Source organism: Alosa sapidissima, chromosome 6, assembly GCF_018492685.1.
Source record: "Alosa sapidissima isolate fAloSap1 chromosome 6, fAloSap1.pri, whole genome shotgun sequence".
Lineage (NCBI taxonomy): Eukaryota > Metazoa > Chordata > Actinopteri > Clupeiformes > Clupeidae > Alosa > Alosa sapidissima.
The window spans coordinates 10,044,105-10,064,357 of NC_055962.1; the positions used below are offsets into that span (position 1 = coordinate 10,044,105).

The 20,253-nt window shown below is 41.3% G+C and overlaps 1 long non-coding RNA gene across 1 annotated transcript in view; it reads left to right on the forward strand.

Moving 5' to 3' along the window:
- Nucleotides 1-4,759: 4,759 nt before the first annotated feature.
- LOC121711106 overlaps nt 4,760-20,253 on the forward strand; it is a 35,180-nt gene continuing 19,686 nt past the window's right edge. Inside the window, exons 1-2 of the long non-coding RNA XR_006032242.1 lie at nt 4,760-4,927; nt 17,194-17,413. This is a non-coding gene — a long non-coding RNA (uncharacterized LOC121711106). The remainder of the gene's footprint in view (nt 4,928-17,193; nt 17,414-20,253) is intronic.

The following is a 20,253-nucleotide window of genomic DNA, read 5'->3' on the forward strand; positions in this document are numbered from 1 at the left end:
TGTCTGGGAAGGGCTGTCAGCGAGGGGTGTGTGGCCTCCCTCCTGGACGTCAGAGCACATCAACGTCCTCGAGCTGAAGGCCATCCATCTCGCCCTGCAGAGGTTCCTGCCAGGGTTGCGAAGCCAACATGTTCTGGTGAGGTCAGACAGCACCTCGGCGGTGTATCATGTCAATCACCAAGGCGGCACGAGGTCCTGGCGGTGCCTCCAGGTGGCGGAGGAGTTGCTGTCATGGGCATGGCCGCGTCTGGCTTCAGTGAGGGCAGTACACGTTCCAAGCGTGGAGAACAGGGCGGCCGACATTCTCTCCAGGACCGGGCCATTCCCGGGGGAATGGAGATTGAACCCAGAGGTGGTCAGCCAGGTCTGGGCTCAGTATGGGACTGCACAAGTGGACCTGTTTGCGTCGGCAGAAACGACTCACTGCCCAGAGTGGTACTCTCTCGTGGGACAGGGAGGCAGTTTGGGCCTGGATGCTCTGTCACAAGACTGGCCGACAGGCTTGTTGTACGCTTTTCCTCCATCCCCTCTTGTACCTCAGGTCCTGCGGAGGATCAGGGAGGGCCAACACACAGTTCTGCTGGTTGTTCCACGGTGGCCGGCGAGGCCTTGGTTCCCAGACCTTCTCTGGCTCCTGCGGGGTCAGCCATGGCAGTTACCCTGCCGGGCGGATCTTCTGTCACAAGCAGACGGGCAGATGTGGCATCCGAACCCAGGTGCCCTGCGCCTGTGGGTTTGGCCCCTGCAGAGTCAGTCATTGAACAGCTAGCTGAGTCTGTGCAGGAGACTCTGAACAACGCCAGGGCTCCTTCTACTAGAGCTTGCTATGCACTCAGGTGGAGGATCTTTTCGGATTGGTGTGCCAGCTTGGGTCTTGAGCCAGCGGTTTGCCCTGTGCCACAAGTTTTGCGCTTCTTGCAGTCCTATTTGGATCAAGGCAAGGCGGAGTACTGTGAAGGTTTATGCCTCGGCCATTTCAGCCTTTCACCAGGGTGCGGATAACAGGCCCTTGGGTAGGCATCCACTGATTGGTCAGTTTTTAAAAGGGGCCCGCCGGTTGCATCCAGTTCGCACTTTGCGGGCACCAAACTGGGATTTGCCCACCGTTTTAATGTCTCTTACTGAAGGCCCGTATGAGCCCATTTTAGATGCAGATCTGCGATCTTTGTCTCTGAAAACTAGCTTTCTCCTGGCTCTTTGTTCGGCCAGGCGCGTCGGGGAGCTGTGCGCCCTCTCCGTCAGCGAAGACTGCCTGAGGTGGCAGGCAGGGGGCACTGGCGTGTCACTTTGGCCTAATCCAGCCTTCCTGCCTAAGGTTCTAAGTCAGCAGTCTATCAACCAGGTTCTGGAGCTGACCCAATTCCAGCCGTCTGCTGCCTCACAGGCAGAGCGCGACAAGTTGCTCACTCTGTGCCCAGTCAGGGCTTTGAGAGCTTATCTGGCCCGTACGCAGTCGTTGAGGAGGGAACACACTCAACTTTTTGTCTGTTATGGGGCGGCAAAGCAGGGACTACCGCTTTCCAAACAGCGGCTGTCGCATTGGCTGGTTGAGGTTATTTCCCATGCCTACCAGGCTCTGGGAATGCCGGTCCCTTCGGGTACAAGGGCTCACTCCACCAGGAGTATGGCTACGTCTTGGGCTGCCCTTAAGGGGGTACCAGCAAGCGATATCTGTGCAGCGGCTTCATGGGCGACGCCTTGCACTTTTACCAGGTTTTATAGGGTGGACGTCACTCGCCCAGCTCCGGTTGGCGACGCTGCCCTCATGTCCGTGACCGAGCGAGGTTTTAATGGTTAGCTTAGAGCTCCTCGCGACTTTTTTGGTATGTGTCATCCCTTTTTTAGACCGTAGTGACGGTCAGAGTGAGGTCGAAACAGATCGTAAGTTACGCATGTAACTATGGATCTGTGAGACCAAGGGATGACCGTCACTATCCTTGTCGCTCGGACCATCCTGAGGCGCTCAAGGTAGGAGACTGAACCGGGAGCAATCTCCGCTATTTACAAGCTCGAGTCGTTCTGATTCCGGAGGTCATGGGCATGACTTTGTTGACATATGGTCTCGGTGATAGGCAGAACGAAGGTGATCATTCCTTTTTTAGACCGTAGTGACGGTCATCCCTCGGTCTCACAGATCCATAGTTACATGCATAACTTACGTTCTCTGTTTTTACCAACGACTCTGGAGCAAAGATTCTAGAGCGGAGCAAGATAGATCAGTTACGTCATAGGCATGAAGTACGTTCTGAGCCTGACAGGGCGCCATTTTAATAAGCTCAGCGCAAAATTTCATAATACAGTTCCAATTCTATGAGCCCACCTGAACAGCGGTTTTTAACGTTACCAGCTGTTTTTTTTTCTTTCTCGGTAATGAACTGCAAGAACTGACAGTGTGAAAGGCCCGATTGATCTTTTTCCAAGGTTACACTGAATAAGGAGAGGTAAATAGGCCTATTATTTAGACAGACGTAGCTATTGCACTGGTAAATAGATCACATAAATTCCCATTGAGAGACTGTATAGCCTACTGATAAGCTAGCTAGCAGGCAAACTAACTTAGCTAACGTTAGTTATATTATCACCATTTTTCTTTTTTCTACCTGTAGGCTATAAGTTAACCCTTTGTTCACGGCCTGCTTAAACACAGTGCATATGATAGGCTATATCAATCACTAATAAGGTCGAGATTTCACTCAAGCGTCTAATGTTCATAACTTAAATAAATGCAAATGGTAGGCCTAGGCTAAACACAACCGTGCTTGACACTAGTCTATTGTATCGTTTCCATGCAGTAACGTTAAAAAAAACTCCCAAATTGTCCTGCTTGCCCACATGTCCACAGAAGTTTGTTTTCAAAAATCATTAGCCTATTTACAGGCTGCAGCCACCTTAAAACACGTCCAGATGAATCTAACCGTTGGACTTAATTTGTGCAATTAGGCTATATGTTAATAAAACAATTTGCTTGAGTTATACAATAGCTGTAGTCCTATTATTTAGGCCTACTCATCTAGGCCTACTGTAAATCCTCAAATTTGGCAGGGGTCTTTTCTTTACTTATAGGCTGCGTAAGCACATGCCTTTATTTAATTAAGCATTATTTACTTTTTATTATAGGCTGCGCAATTGTGCATCTTAAGCCTCTTGCAAGCTCAAAAGTGGGCAGCACGCGACTGATCTTGAGAGCGACGTGAGACCCGTGGTGTAAATAACTTTCAGTGTTTTACGATGTCTTTGTAAATTAGGCCTACGTTTAATTAAAAAGTGTTTCTTGCGTGGTTCACCCAGCACCAGCATTGGTGTGCGCATCACATGAATCACAATTGAGACAATAGATTGACCATCTTACAACTGCAAAGCCTTATCATAGGCATGTTACATTCATGACATGAGAAATGGAAATTATAGAACGAAAATGACAAATTGACAGTTGGCTAAACGTTTTGAACTTGCGCAAAACTGATGAACCCAGCATCGGTTCGTCGCATAAATCAAAACACAAATTGAAGCATTGCAACACTGACCATTGGACAATCCTACCACAAAACCTTTCCATAGGCATTCAACGTTTATGACATAGCCTAAGAAGTGGATTATGAACGCATTTCATCACACCTGACAATTAAACGGAGCTGTGGCTTTTCGCGATTTGATTCTTGAGGTTTCAGCGCAGTGTTGACTTATGCGCGTCTTTTTAAGATGGTGAGCGTAAACGAAGGAAAGCCCTCTAATCGGACGGGCAAGACTGACAAGTAGACCGTGCCGTCCGTGGCTACGCGTAGGCCTATGTCAAACAGATGCTTTCTCTTCGATCTCCACAAATTAAGCTACAGTTAATTCCTTAGCCGTTTGAATAAATTTGCGTTTGCGATTAACAACGCGACAGACACCGTTGTGTTAAATAGGGTAGGCCTAATACTAACTTTGTTCAAAATTGATACATTCAAGTTGACTTTGCAAAGTTGTGTAGGCTACCGCGCCAGTTGAAGTCTGCATGAACAGTTATTGCACAAGCCACCGTTTTGATTTGCTTAGGGGAGATGCAAGCTGAACCCGTTTGAGGGAGAGAGGGAGAGAATGCGTGCTGTAGCCTACACACATCTCTATGAAATAATGTAGCCTGTCAATACTAATCCATATTTTAAATAAGCAATCATGGAGACAAAAATAGTCTATATGAATAGGCCTAGCCTAATGCAGGAATGGACGTTACAGTTATTCAATGTAACGAATTAATGAAATTTAAATGTAGGCCTAGGCTACCTTTAGACTATGCTACTTCGTTTCCCAACAAAGTAACGAAATTACATTAACGACGCTATAGGCTGACACCAGACATAATTTCACTACATTTCTTACTTCCAGTAACTATATGCATGTGACAATAAACTTCCTTGTATCCCAAACATAGGTCTATTGAACTTAGTTTTGGTGGATGATGGACAGATGTCAGTGCCCTAGCCTAATTTACCCTCGGAAATAATTCGACATTGTCTTTATACAATATATTTAACTGGTCTAGACATGGTGTGGTCTATTGGGTTTCTCGTAATTTCAACATACAGCTTTAAAGAACAAATATTGATAACATTTTAGGATCAGCGCCATAGGATTCCCACGGTAGCCAGCGTCTGTGACGACACCTGAGCTTATTAAAATGGCGCCCATAGAGTCATAGAACGTACTTAAACATATCCAACGTATTTTCCAGCCAGTAATCCATCTTGCGCGTAGCACTCTAGAATCTTTGCTCTGGAGTGTAGAATCTAGCGCCGTTTACAGATCTGTATTTTGCCTTTTGTGCTGGGTGTGAGACAGTCCGGAATCATGAACCTCTGCGGGAAATTTTCATGCTTAATAGGCGTCGGTTCAATTTGTCTGATTTTATACTTTGGCGTTGTAGAACAAAGTGGTTTCTACTTGGAGTGTGAGTTAATATTTTTGTATTGTATTTATGTATTATCAGTGATGTAGGCTAACGTTAGGCCTACATCTTACCTAAGTTTAACGTTAACGTTAGCCTACTGTCAACGTAGGCTAACTGTTAGGCTAAAGCACAAACAAAGCAATATTTAATGTAACGTGAGTTAGGCCCTAGGCGTTAACTCGGTTGACAAATAGTGTTGACGTTGGCTAATATAAGTAGGCTAGTCGAGTAGCCTAATTTTGCAAGAAATTAACCAGAACATGTGACCAATTATATTATCGTAAAAGCACCAATTACCGACCCTTTCGTTCGAAAATTCTAAAACAATACGTTTTATATACGTTTTAATATGTTTTTAATACTTAAAAATAACATTTGATAAATTAACCGTTCCATTTTCAGTAGCCATAGGTGTGTAGATTTGGACAAAATATGGTTTGGTTCTTAACGGGAGCATTTACTGCCTTAAAAATACGATTTTGTTTACTGTGCTCTGGGTTTGGTGCTGGGCTGGTGGGTGCCCTATTTCACACGGCTCAGCAACGGTTGGGCTCGCGAAATCAAAATTCCACTCCATACCAGCTCCAAACGGATTTGTACGTGTAGGCTACACAACCTAATAGTCCGGCAGCCATGGGGTCAGACCTGGTTTTGTCGGTTAAAGCAGAGCCGATTCTCTGGTTAAAGTTTTTTTTTTTTTTTTTTTTTTCTTATCTTGTAGACTAGGGGTAGCCAGAGCCCTTATTAGACATTCTCTGGGGTAGCTCTTTAAGATTCAGGAGGGTGCCCAGTGATATCTATGGAGCCCCTAAGGGGACATGGGCAAAAAAAAATCTAAAGTTTAGTTTCATGTGCTCAGGTAAACTTTCATGTGCTCACCTGAAACTTTCATATGCGCTTTCCCTTGAGCAATTGAATATATCAATAAATATATTATCCCTTTCTTGTTCAATGTGCTGAATATAAGGCGAGATTCTTCAGGTGAATAGGGTAAAAAAAATAACTAGCAGATATATTACTATGACACTTCCCCAGTTGACAACTTACATTAATATGAAAAAAAAAAATATTACAAGTTTTCTGAAAATGTAATGTTGAAATGTGAAAAAAGCCCAATGTGCCAAAATTATGAAAAACTGATAGTTTTCAGACAATACTTCATGCATTCAAATTGGGAAAATTTAACCCTTTTCTATGTCAAATAATGAATTCATAATTTCAGATATCTCCTGTAATAATTCTCAATATATACACGTTTCCTCTATTGGTTTTGATCAGTTCTGACTCATTTGTTCTTGAACATCCTACAGTACCTTAAAGTGGAAATGAAGCAGTGAGAACTGTGACCAGTTTTTGGTTGCTTTTTCATTTTTGAAGATACATGGATTTTCATTAAACCTGAAATTCAAGTAGTTTCACTGGAAAATGACATGCCGATAACGACTTTCGCCACTAGGGCGCGGCCATGTTTTAAAAATGCAGGCGCTACGTCATCAGAATGGTTAGCGTTTGTTGGTGGATGTTTTTACAAATATGCAATTTACCTTCGTTAGGCTATCAGTGATACTTTTTGCTTCGAATCGCATTGAGTGCGCATTTAATGTAACATGCCACATGATTTCCAAGAGGCTTTTAGACAGACTAATTTCTGACTTCACTAGACGATTATTGCATTTGTTTATGTTGTAAGATGTGAAGAAATGAAGGCAATAGCCTACATCGGCAATAGCCTACGCACAAATTCATCATTCACTAATTCATCAGACACAGAGACTCCAAGTTTTTCTTTCACTATCGTTGCGAAAAAATAGCCAGGCTATAGAAATACTTTGAAATTCCCTTTGAGTCGGATCTGCTCCACCTTTTCACCAAGTTTTGCAGAAATTGTGCCTGTGGTTTTTTGCGATATTGTTGACAGAAACTATTTGTGTGGTGCAACCTGTTAAATATTAGTAGTTCATAAACTTCAATTTAGGTTGAAACTAAACTAAGATGGAACTTACGTTCAACTTACGTACAAATGTAATGAATTGTAATGTAGCCTAACTTGTGCCATGGGCTGAGCTGCAGTGGATGCAGGACTAAAGCGAGCGAGAGATGCAAGAGTGGAGGACAGCTCATGCGCTTGCTAGAGATTACATTTTTTTAAAGGGCCAGTACAAATTACCTCTGGCCCGTGGGCCGCCAATTCAAGAGCCCTGGTGTATGAAGTCCAAACTTGGTAGAGGGACATGGTAGCTGATTGTGAGAACGCACAAGGACATTGGTGTAATTTGGCCTCTAGGGGCGCTGTAACAAAGTAAATGAGCTTATTTCTCAACCATTCTTTATCCGATTGCCATCAAACTTGCTGTGAGTGCTTGCTCAACACCATTCCTGCTAGCGCTCTGCTAGGCCCCCACATTGTTGCTTATTGGGGGCCATGGGGCCTATTGCACAAAAGCAGAATTAAGACATCCGGGATAAATTACTGAGCTGAGCAATGAATCCAAAACAAGAGCGTACAGGCTTAATTGGTTGCACAACGAGCAAGCCAGGATGAGCAGACACGGATTCATCAAGCCAGGTGAAACCTATCCTGGATAAGTGCGCGTTCACGGCTCCCTCAGATAGACCCCGCCACCGATCACAGATTCACTGATTCACCATGGCAACTAGAGCGGCTTCATTGCTTCTTCTACGGTGTGAAGTAGGTAGCGATAGCCTTTTCACAACAGCAACAAACAGCAACACCTCTGTTTGGGAGAATATTGAAACTAGTTCCGCGACCACCACGTGCGAAATGGTTAGGCACTCCCCTGACGTCACATTGTCGCATGACGGGTCGGGAATGGCGATCATGTAAAAGTTAATTAATGATCACAAACGTTTAAATAATGACAGTGGGTCTAGTTATATGTGATAACAATGTGTAGTGGCAGTGGAATAACTATTGGTTTCCGTTTGTGGTGACTGCTGACTGAGATAAGGGATGAGATTAAATAGATCCTGGTCCTTAGCTCCACAGAATAAATCGCCATGGTGATTTATACCATAACATATCCTGCTGCCCCCTATCCCGCTTTTGTGCAACTGGATCACAGATAAATTGAGCCAGGATAAACAAGATATCCCGGCTTAATCCCTTATCCTAGTTTTGTGCAATAGGCCCTAGGTTGGCAAGTCTATGCAAATAGTTTCCACTACCTCTTGAGCGAAACAAATGCAGTCATCGATACTACTCAATCACAAAAAGAAACCTCTTACTCACACATTAGAAGTTCGCTTCCCCGAGTTTATTCACCAATTCATTCAAGCTGTGTGTGTGTGTGTGATGCAGTTGTGTCCTGGGAGGCTTGAGTGTGTGTGTGTGCATTTAATTTGCGTAATCCACAAGTTGTGCGAGAACATCCAAACACATTATTGTGACTGAAGTTAAAGGTGCCCTGCCACACAAAACCGTTTTTACTTGTATTTTTTTAAACATGTTAGGTCCATATGTGTTTGTGCTATGTCGTGAATGTGAAAATGAACAGCTAACTCCTCTGTCAGCTCTAGCCACTGAAAAGAAATAAGCGGAGAAATTAGGCCAATTGCAAAAGCTCTTCAGATTGATTGGAATTGATGAGCTCATTACTATTCATGAGCTCGCCCAGTTGAGACCATGCCCACAAAATTCGTTTAGCTCTGACAGTTTTCGCCTATGCAAGGATGGCTGAATGCCAACGGACTTGTGCGCTATGCACAAATAGAACTTTAACAATGCATTTTGCCCAAGAACCCAGACTTGAGGATAAAATGGCTTCAGTTTATTTTTTGGAACAATGCCACAGGCTTTGCAAAAACGTTGCCGTTGAAGCCTGGAGCAGGCTACCATCGCAGTCTGTAAGAGGACCAGTGCCTGTAAGTAAAACGTAATTGTCAAGGAAGTGCTATTGTTGAGGAAGTGCTATTGTCAAGGAAGTGTTATACAGGTTTAATGAACTCGCTAGCCTAGCAGGTTTTATTTATGCACATTTGGACAATGCTAGCACTCGCTAGCCAAGCTAAATTCATGCCATGAAGCTAAAATTAGTTAATAACGGCTGTCATGTTATGGACGAAACCTACTAGCTGTTAGCCAATCAGAGTCAAGCAGCTTAGCTCGTTGAATATTAATGAGAACTGGTGCAAATCGAGCCAAGTCTTCATGCAGGCTTTCAATACCACACTAGAATGGCTTGAAACAAGGTAACCAAGGCATGTTTTCCACAAAAAATGTTACAGAGTCCATGGTAGAACTTCAGACATTACCACAAAGTAATGAAATATGTATGGCAGGGCATCTTTAAATCTAATCAAGTACTGTCTCTGATAGGCCTACAGGCTACATTACAGCGACCCTTGTTCTTGTACAAACACAAAAACAAACATCAACAGAATTTGCGTAGGCATATTGAAATAAAGTGAACATCCGCTAATGGCTAAAACATCCACAAACAAACGCTAACCATTCTGATGACGAAGCGCCTGCATTTTTAAAATATGGCCTCACCCTAGTTGCAAAAGTCATTATCGACATGTCATTTTCCAGTGAAACTACTTGAATTTCAGGTTTAATGAAAATCCATGTATCTCCAAAAATGAAAAAGCTTAATGGCCATATTGTGATGTCATAATCGCAATGTTAAGTCAATGGGGACATTTTAATAGTTTTTAATTAATAGTTTAAAAAGTATAAAAGTTACAAAGATTAAAAAATACAAAACCCACATGTCCTGATTAAGACCTACGTCGTAACATAGTTTGAATGAATTTCTACGTTAAATTGTTGAAGCTGCATTAGCTGCGTTAGAAGAAGAAAAATAAGAACTAGAAATGCAATTCCAAGGAATTACCAGTGCATGAAAATGCAAAAGTTGTGATGTAAAATATCATGTATAGTTAAAATAGATAATACAGAGATGTTTACTACGGTGATGCTAGGATAGATATGCTGGTTGCATAGCTTAATAAAAGTTGATTTTTAAAAGTTAAATGTATAGTTTAAAAGTTGTTGATAGACAGCTAGTTTAATAGATAGATAGTTTACAAGTAGACTGTTTGAAAGTTGAATGTAGATAGTTTAAAAGTTGTTGATAGACGGCTAGTTTAATAGATAGATAGTTTAATGATAGTTTAAAAGTAGACCGTTAAAAAGTTGAATGTAAATTGTTTAAAAGTTGTTGACAGACTGAAAGTTTAATGAATGTTGCTATTCAAATACTTTAATTGCTGTGTATAGGTAGATAATTTACAGGTAGGTAGATAATTTACGGATGATTGGGAGTACATACGTTGAGTTGGGTTAGGGTTAGGGTTTGAGAAAGTTCGATTTTACCGTTTTTAGTCAAAACTCGTTAGCCTGGATTTCGCCGCTACAAAACGCTATTTTTATACCTCTTCTACAGTTCCAAACAACATTACACTTACGTGGTAGTGAGTAGAGGGTCCTTAAAGGCAAACCGAAGTATCCCAAAGTCTTTATGTGGTCGGATAGAGAGTCCAGAATGAACTTCATCAAGCCAGTACCTTTCCGGAAATGTTGCTGCTGCAGCTGCCATCTTTAGGGGAAGGTCCGTAGGAGTCGATTGCCGATTGTGGAGTAACACGCTCTGGAAATTCACAATTTCGTCGCCGTTTTTTTTTTTTTTAAAACATAGTCCAGTATTTCTTTGGAAAATGAAATGCAGTTGTATGCAACAGCAAACCCTAGCTTACTAACAGGTTGGAATTTTGAAATGTCACGTGACGTGATGTCTCGTGAGGCGTTGCTGTTATTACTCCACACTTGGCTAAAGTGCATTTTACTCCGGATAATTCCTTTAATAGCAGCCAGTTTGTATGCTTTTGTATACTTTGTATGCCTGACGACCTGGCATAGGATTCTAATTGCTTAATGGCTCTATTGTGATGTCATCAGCCCAATGTTAAGTCTATGGGGAAATTTTGAGTAGTTTTTAATTAATAGTTTAAAAAGTATAAAAGTTACAAAGATGTACGTAACATAGTTTGAATGAAGTTTCTACGTTAACCCTTTCGTGCCCGTGCCGAACATTCCATTTTTGGTGCTGGATGACCTCCTCACACAAAAAAAACTTATTTCTTGAGTATAATACATACCATCAATGGGATATACATACCATTGTAATCAGAAGGATCAGTTCTATGAAATGATGAATACCTTACCAGTAATACAGGATGTAAGTGTACTGTATTTCGGAAAAGAGACATAAAATACATTTGATTCAACAAATACAAACTCCTTATATAAATCAGTAAAATATGAAAATTATATACATATATAAAATGTATTATTATTTATGAAAAGCTAGGAATACAATCAACATCACTCAAAAGTCAATGTGTTCTAAACATTTGAAAGTGGATTACATACTTAGAACAAGCCTGTGGAGAATAAACACATACACACATATACACACAAACTCATACCCACACAGACACACTTACAGAGGAGGATAGGGAAAGGTGGGGTGGGGAACCTGAAGGTTGAACACAGAAATACTATGACTCATTACTAAACGCATCCCCTTTTGCAGAATGCCAAATCTGACAGCAAATCAATAAAACAAATTTGCCTACCGTTACACTCCAGGGCCATACAAGCTACTTTAGTTTTATTACGTACGTTTTTTATAACAAGCTCCTGCTGTACAGGAATATGTACTTGATGGAAAGACAACAGAGTAGTAGTTGGAGCAACTGAAGGTGAGACTGAAATTTCAACGGAAATGCCTGACGGCTGTCGATAGATTTTCTCCAAAGTCTTTCTGGCTGTAGCTACTAAACCTAGGTTTAACACCAGATTCTGCATTGCATTGTCAAACTTGAAATAACAAGAAGTTACTGACAACGGCAATGTCAATGGAGAAAAAGTGCTTTCTGATATTCTGCGTTTTTTGGAGTACACGATATGTATTTATCATTTGGTCAACGTCCCCTGATCCCTGCCAAGACTTGGTTCCCCAGTAGCAATAGATATTAGGGAGGGAAGTGAACCCCATGTAAATGATCAATCCCAGAAACCTGTGAAACTCTTCTGAGGTCTTTGTCCCATGCCCCTGCACTGTTTGCATAAGAAGGCCTACTAAGCACAAGCTCCCATTCCTTCCGGTTGGTAAAACCACATATGCCTGGGACAACAATGTGAGTAAAAAAGAACATAAGTCTATTTCACACAGTGTTTGAGTGGAAGTCTGCACCATCCCCTCATTGTCTTCAGCATTGTGAGCACAAGCTCATGAGCAGTCAGCTACCTCTTCAGGCTTGCGAGAAGGTCTGTGTAGGTCTTGTCATCCTCCATCTGAAACAACAGCGAAATCATACAAATACCTTTATTAATGTAAAAAATAAAATCACAAAATCACAGATATGTGCATGTATGCACACAAAAGAAGAGGTAGCCTAAACTATTAAAGCATCCTCAGAATATACTCAAAATATTTCTAAGCATGAAAAGTCATTTTATTACACATGGGTTTAGCTACCCTAAATTTGATTGCCTGGCTGGCATCAAGATAAAGACAGATTACATTACACCTGGTAACAAACTGCTGAAATGCAATAATGATATTTCTGACAGAATATGTGATTTTACATCATGTTTTCTATAACTACATATTGAGAGGAGTTGTGCTTCATCTATTTCAAGTCATGCCATCTTAGAAAATGTTGAGACAAGCACATCTGATGTTTGTTATTTAGAAGTTAGCAAGCTAAAATAGTTCACACTACAGACTGCACTACAGGTAACAACCCGAGGAAAGGCAATAAGTTAATTACATTTCTCAAAGTCAAAGTCAAAGTCTGCTTTATTGTCAATTTCTTCACATGCCCAGACATACAAAGAGATCGAAATTACGTTTCTCACTATCCCACGGTGAAGACAAGACATATTTTACCAATTAAGTCCACAGACAAACATAACATTCAAGTAAACAATAAATGAGTAGAATAAATAAGAAGGCACATACAGTACAATGAAGAAATAAGAGCAGCAAAATTGGGTTGAAATTATGCATAGACAGTCAATATAATAGTGCAAAGTCCGGCCAATAAATGGCTGAGTTAGTTCTGTTTGACCAAAGTAAGCAAGTGGCATAGTGGTGCAAGTTATGTAAGAGCAGCAGAAGTGTGTTCAGGACAACAGGACAACAACAACAAGTTGCAAAGTGTGCAAGTGTACAAGTGGAGTAGTGCAAGGCAGCCATTGTGGGTCCAAAGTCCAGGATGCTATGTAGCTGAGGGTGGAGGGGGGAGAGAGTTCAGCATCCTAACAGCCTGGTGTATGAATCTGTTGGTGAGTCTGGTGGTGCGGGAGCGCAGGCTTCTGTACCTCTTTCCAGAGGGCAGTAGATCAAACAAATTGTGAGCGGGGTGACTTGCATCACTCACAATTTCGGTCGCCTTGCGGGTGAGGTGGGTGGTGTAAATGTTCTTCAGGGAGGGGAGTGAAGCACCAATAATCCTTCCAGCTGTATTCACTATGCGCTGCAGGGCTTTCCTGTTGTATTCAGTGCAGCTTCCGCCCCACACAGCGATACAGCTGGAGAGGATGCTCTCAATGGTGCCTCGGTAGAATGTGGTCATGATGGCTGGTGGAGCACTTGCTTGCCTGAGTTTCCGCAGGAAGTAGAGGCGGCGCTGAGCATTCTTCGCTAGTGATGCAGTGTTGGTGGTCCAGGAGAGGTCTTCACTGATGTGCACCCCCAGGAATTTGGTGCTGCTCACTCTCTCCACCACAGCACCGTCGATGGTCAGTGGCAGGTGTTGGGTGTGACCTCTCCAGAAGTCAACAACAATCTCCTTGGTCTTGCTGACGTTCAGCAGGAGGTTGTTGTCCCTGCACCACGTGGTCAGAAGGTCGACCTCCAACCTGTATTGAGTCTCGTCGCCCTGGTGGGGGGGAGAATTTGATGTGTGACATGACAAGCCGCTCAAAGCACTTCATGATGATGGGTGTCAGTGCCACAGGGTGGTAGTCATTGAAGCAGGATGGAGCAGTTTTCTTCGGCACAGGTATGATGGTGGCAGCTGTGAAGACATCTTTAAGCTCCTCTGCACAGTCCTTCAGCGCACGACCTGGGATGTTGTCTGGGCCTGTTGCCTTACGGGTGTTGATAGCAGTGTCCTCTTCACGCTGTCGGCAGAGAGGCACAGGGGCTGCTCGTGTAGAGGGGGAGGGGTCTTCTGTGGGCAAGTGCTGTTTTGTGCTTCAAAGCGAGCAAAGAAGCGGTTCAGATTGTTGAGCAGAGGGATGTTGCTCTCACAGCTCTGTGGCGCGAGCTTGTAGTCCGTGAGGGCCTGAATGCCCTGCCATAGGCTTTGTGCGTTCCTGCTGTCTTTGAAGTGGGTGGTTATCTTGTGAGTGTATTCCTTTTTTGCTTCCTTGATGCCACGGGACAGGTTGGCTCTCGCTGTTCTCATGCCAGCTTCATCCCCAGCTCTGTAGGCTTTGTCTCTGGCCCTCAGCAGCCTGAGGAGCACTTGGTGATGTAAGAGGTTACAGTGTCTGTATACTCCTCTATGTCTGTCTGGTTGTTGTAAGTGGCTGCCTGCTTAAACATTTCCCAGTCTGTTGGGTCAAAGCAGTCTTGAAGAGCATCGGAGGCTCCCTCAGGCCACACTTATACCTGCTTACGAACCAGTTTGTTTGCTTTTACTCTTTGTCTGTATGCGGGCATTAGCATAACAGTGATATGGTCAGAAAGTCCAATGTCCAATGTCCACATATTTCTGACAGAATATGTGATTTCACATCTTATTTTCTACAACTACATATTGAGAGGAGTAAAAATATTGCTAAACTTATTTCATGTCAAAACGTAACGCAACTTGAAACGCGACGCCCATTGATTTATTCAGCTTTGGTTGAAGCTGCATTAACTGCGTTAGAAGAATAAGAAGAAGCCTAGGAAGAACAGTACAGTGCATTTTCATGCACTGTAAAAAGCCTAGGAAGAACAGCACAGTCTGTAATTACATAGCTGTGCAGTAAGTAAACCTCCCTCCCAACACCTTAAGAGACGTGCTAGTGAGAGATTCTAGCACCTGGATGAGTTTCCTGTCCCACTCTGAGAATGAAATCTGCACTTCAGAAGCACTTACATACACCAAACTTTCCAGTCTTATACCTAACTATATATAGATGGCTTTTACTGAGGGGTTTGTTGATATATTATTCCTAGCCTGATTTATAACATTTTATTCCTAAGAACATGGCAAACATTGTTTTTTTAAGGCTATTGGCAGTATTTTCTGATTTACTGAATAACTAAAAGAGATATCTATAATTCCCTGTGTCAAAGACTTTTCATCTAATATGTCAACACAATGAAAAAGTAATTTTGAACCTGGCTTTATCCAATGTTCAGATTTAGCTTTTTTAAAGTTTATGCAAATCAGCACATATTTAATTAGATCATGCCTAATTTGCATATTTAAACATTAAATTACAGAAAACTTGTAATACATTTTTCCCCCCATATTAAAGTAATCAACTGGGGAAGTTTCATAGTGATATCTGCTAGTTATTTTTTTTTTACCCTATTCACCTGTAGTGCCTCGCCTTATAACAACACATTGAACAAGAGAGGCTTGATATCGAGAATTGCTCAAGGGATATCACCGGGCACCCTCTCTAATCCCCCTTGGCAACAAGAAACAGCAAAAAAAAAAAAAAAAAACTTCAAGTATGGCATTTGGCTGCTGGACTATTACAACACTGTTTACAGCTCTTCGAGTCACGGTAAAATGTCATTTTTGGTACAAAGCTAATTTAGATACATAAGGAAACGTATTGCTGCCACACTAAAATAAATAAAAAGGCTCAGTATTATGTAATTACGTGAAAAGTTTCTTGTTATAACAATATCTTTTTCACGTTTTAACAAGATATGTATCACGTTACATAAAATTATCACGTTATTTCATGATACTGATATTTTAAGATATGATATTTTATAGGCTTTTATAGGCTATGCTCGTTTACACGACTTAATGAAATTCTATTTTAAGCTCGGTTTAAGACATTCTTGTTATTGAACACGATGGATGATATTGTTATAGGCCTAGCCTATGCGAACACCCAAGTAGCCTATTGTCCAGAATATTCTGCACCTGTGTGCAGTAGGCCAGCCTAGCGGAGTGGCAATCAGGAGAGTCGGGAGGATTCCTGGATTACTGTAGTGTGATCTCAAAAAGCGCATGCTATTGCTGTTTGAATATTTTCTTTGCTGTGCTCTCTAGCAGCCTGCACTATGCGACTGCAGCGCTTCACTACTCACTCCCCGCGTCCCTTCCCCACAGCCTTAGAAATGACTGCGATGACCTGACATGCAGGCTACCGAGCCAGAGCGCTCTATACATTCACCTACATTGCGTGAAGAGTCACATATTTATCAAAGCCCTTTCTCCCTCTTGCATCAAGTTAGCGAAAGTTTTATTTATTGTGTTGATAAGAAGATGAAGCAGAACTATCAGGCTGTGTGAGCAGGCTATCCTGCACAGAACCTCTCTATCGGCCTTCTTTTCAGCGGCTCTCTGACGATACACACACATCCCTCTTCGCTGCTCCTCAATCAGCTGGGAATTGACCACACACACGTAGCCTACACACACACATGCACAAAAACAAACACTCATCAAGCAGCACTGTGTAATAGCAGTCAGGGTGCAAGTTCATAGACACGACTAGTTATCATTTATGTCAGCCATGAGCTCTCGTGGCCTCGTTTCATTTAGTTTCGTTATCTTGAAATAACGTGATAATTTCATGTAAAAACATGATAAATATCTTGTAAAAACGTGAAAAAATCATATCTTGAAATAACATGATATTTATCATTATCATGACATAACGTGATAATTTCATGACATGTAATAATAACATGATGCATATCTTGTTAAAACGTGAAAAAGATATTGTTATAACAAGAAACTTTTCACGTAATTACATAATACTGAGCCTTTTTATTTATTTTAGTGTGGCAGCAATACGCTTCCGTCGATCATATCTTGTGTGCTTGCGTTTCTTTCAAAATCCGCCGTCTTGGTTTGTATAGAAATGAATATTAAGTGAGTGACTATAGCATAATATGCACAAAGTTGGGCTACTAACGTTTGTTAACATGCAGACAGGCTAAGGTTAACGTTATACATATAGCCTAGCTAACGTCGACTAAACTTAACCTTCAGTTTGATTTGGGTAAAGTTTAATCATTGTTGTGTCTTTTCCATCCTTTCTGCAGCTGATTGTGGCAACAGACCAGAAAACAAGGCAATGCTGCCAACATTGCAATACATGCCTTTATTTGGTTATCCTGTAAACATCAGTATTTGGCCATGGATTGTTTCTTTACAATACAGCCACAATGGCTTGGATTCATTTAAGCAACACTGCTCAGGAGCCATCATTTATGAAGACTGGATATTGACAGCAACATCATGTTTCTATGAGACTGCATTCAGGTCAGTGTACCTGTGCTTTATTAGGAGATCAGTTGGATTCAAATAAGCAGGACAAAGAGCCAATGTTACAGAAGATAGACCCAGAAACAGTAGGCTATGATCTCCAAAATCAAGTAGGTCTAGCCGAGGTCTATTCAAATTAGAATATTCATCAGAGATGAACCTTTCCGAGTCCTTTTCCCAAGTCGGCATATGTGAACACTTTAGGCTACTCAAGGGAATAGAGCTTCACAGTCCCGCCCCTCCGCCAAGAGAGCTTAGTTTCTGGAAGTAAGTTTCCCATTGATTTCTCCCATTAACGTTTTGGAAAAATCTGTATCTAAAGAGTTTTAGAGCATGTCTTAGGCTAACCAGCTACGGCGTAACTCATAAGCATACAACATATCATTTTGAGTGGAAAAAACAAAGAGAAAATCCAAAAAATCCCAAAAGGTACATGTACTGTGTGTATGACTGTGTACATATTTTCATTTCCGAGTGAAGGAACTACTCATCCCATAATATAATAATATAAAGGCACAACCGCTAAAGCCATTTGAACAACTTCCAACTGACGACAGCACACAAACCTTTTCCTCCAAACAGTGATTTTTATATAGTGAATGTGCAGTTATTTCAGGACTAATCGTGTAAACAATAGTGTTTAGTGGTATTGAATTTTAGATTTTATATTGTGTGTGTGTGTGTGTGAAAGCAGTTAACGTTAACATTAGCAACATGGTGCAGTGCTTGGTACCTAACTGCCATCACCGCTCAGTCGGGCTGATGCATGGATCAGTGCATGGCCTGCTCTTGGACCACCATATTCAGTTTATTAACTTGCCGTGATTATTACACAAAATGTTCATTAAATGCACAAAGAAGTATTCCTAGGTTAACTCATTGAATGCCAAGCTGTTTTTGGAAGCTTTGTCCTAGAGTGCCAGCAATCTAGACCATTGTTGATGATTTTTGTACAGCCACAGCATATTCTGTGTTATAGCTATGAACACATACAATGGCTCGTTTAAAAGGTGAGACTTTAAGCTCTCCGTCGGTGCAAACCGTGTATTTCTACATGCCTCTGTTCCTGAGAAATCCCAAGCTAGTAAAACAGTGGCTAGTTTTCGCTGTTTTTGTCTAGAAATGGAGATATAACGTCTTTCAAGAAATATGAAGTGTTGCCTGTAAACTTCGGTAAACTTTCCGGGAAGTGATCAGCGAGACCTGGCGAGACTGCCACCTAGTGATAGACCCACGAAAATGGCCTGGTTTTGACCTGACGTGCATGCGTCACTGATTCGACCCAAAGCGGCAACCAAGTTAGGATAAAATGTCCAGATTTCATGAGTTTTCATGAGTTTTCGATTGTCATATATTTCATTTCCATTCATCACAGAGTTCCCAAAATCACATATAAGGTGTGTTAGAGTGTCTAGTTTCGTAATAATAATAAAAAAAAGCTAAAAACTTAATATTACGTTTTTGGCACTCAACGCATGGGAATGTGGCACTCAATGAGTTAATGATTGGTATGACTCATAGTATGAAGGCTACAGTAGCCTAGCTAATGTTAACTAGCATTACCAACCTCCCTGCAAAACTCACCACAACTTTGTAGGTATTGTCCCTCATGCTGGCTCTATACAAAACCCACAAGCTGACTCTTGGACACACAATGTGACCCGATTTTAAAGTGGTTTCACCCCTTTGGACACTTGTTCTCGTCCTTGAAACAGCAAAATATTGCCACGGGGGCATGGACGGCCAAACCGCTAACCAATTCACTGCAGTGTCTAGGCGGTGGTGGCAACGAGCTATCAGTTCAAAAGTATAAGTACTTAATGAGGATATAGGGCTCTTTATGCCTTGACTAAGTTGATGTTGCCTATAAACAACAATTCATGTTCATAGAAACAACAAGGTCACTAAAACATAATATTATTTCATACCTGTGTTGCAGCATGTAGGGGTAACACTCCATAATAAGGTGCCATAATAAATAGCAAACTAGTAATTACCTAACCCTTTGTTAATATTTGTTAATTGTTACTAAAATATCTATTTTCCACAAGTTAATAGTTTTTTCATCATTAATTACATATTAGTTGTTTGCATAAAATCTGTATGTTAATGTTTTAACAAATCTATTAACTAATATTGTATTAATATGTGTTAATAGTTAACTAAATGTATTTTTGGCACTAATTAACAGTTATTTCTTACATCATTTAAATGTTAAATGTTTATTTACAAACTATATGTTAATAGAAAAGTTAATGACTTATTATTATTTAACTAATTGTTATTAAACTGTGCTTCTGCCTATCCCAATATGAACACTCCCCATAGGACCCTTACAATAGATAGATAGATACTTTATTGATCCCCAAGGGGAAATTCAAGAAAAAAACACAGAGCTACCTTGACATTCTGTCACTCTTGTCAGCGCTGGAACCGCTTGCAATAAAGTTGGTTAAGCTTAATTAATATATTAGTAGTATATAGCTGTCAGTGTGGGGCCCCTTATAATAAAGTTGGTTAAGCTTAATTAATATATTAGTAATATATAACTATCAGTATGGGGGACCCTTATAATAAAGTTGGTTAAGCTTTATTAATATATTAGTAATATATAACTATTAGTCAGACAGTGAAGGGACTGAGACCAAAACTGGCTTATCACATTTATTCCTTTAGGAAAAGTTAAAACAAAACATGTCTTCAGGCACTGGCATACATAAAACAGCATCTGCACAAGCAACATAAAAAGAAGTAGTTGAATGGGCTATATTACATGAATCATTCCTATACCATCACTGTCAGCACTATACTAGCAAGGGAGACATGCGACATGGAAT